Source organism: Penaeus chinensis, chromosome 35 (genome assembly GCF_019202785.1).
Source record: "Penaeus chinensis breed Huanghai No. 1 chromosome 35, ASM1920278v2, whole genome shotgun sequence".
NCBI lineage: Eukaryota > Metazoa > Arthropoda > Malacostraca > Decapoda > Penaeidae > Penaeus > Penaeus chinensis.
The window spans coordinates 435,575-436,011 of record NC_061853.1 but is presented as its reverse complement, the minus strand read 5'-3'; positions in this window follow the sequence as shown (position 1 = coordinate 436,011).

The following is a 437-nucleotide window of genomic DNA, read 5'->3' as shown; positions in this document are numbered from 1 at the left end:
GGGGGGGTGCAGGCACACTTACACATGCTTTACCACATTCGATCAGATACACATGCTCATACATATATGGTATATGAATTCAAGCATGCCATTTTATGCTCTGCATGCATAGTATTGAATAAACGAACTTCGCTGTGGAAATGTATTCATTAACCCGCCTTTTAAAGATCCAATGTACTAGTATTCATAAATATATTCATATATACTACATGTCAATGTAAGTATATGTTCACACACACACACACGTACATATATGTACATATACATATATATATATATATATACATATATATATATATTTATATAAATATATATGTATACTGTATACACACATATTTATTTGTTTATATATTTATATGTATATTATATGTGTATATGTATATATGCATATACATATATAAATGTATGTAGATATGCATACATATATAGATAAATAG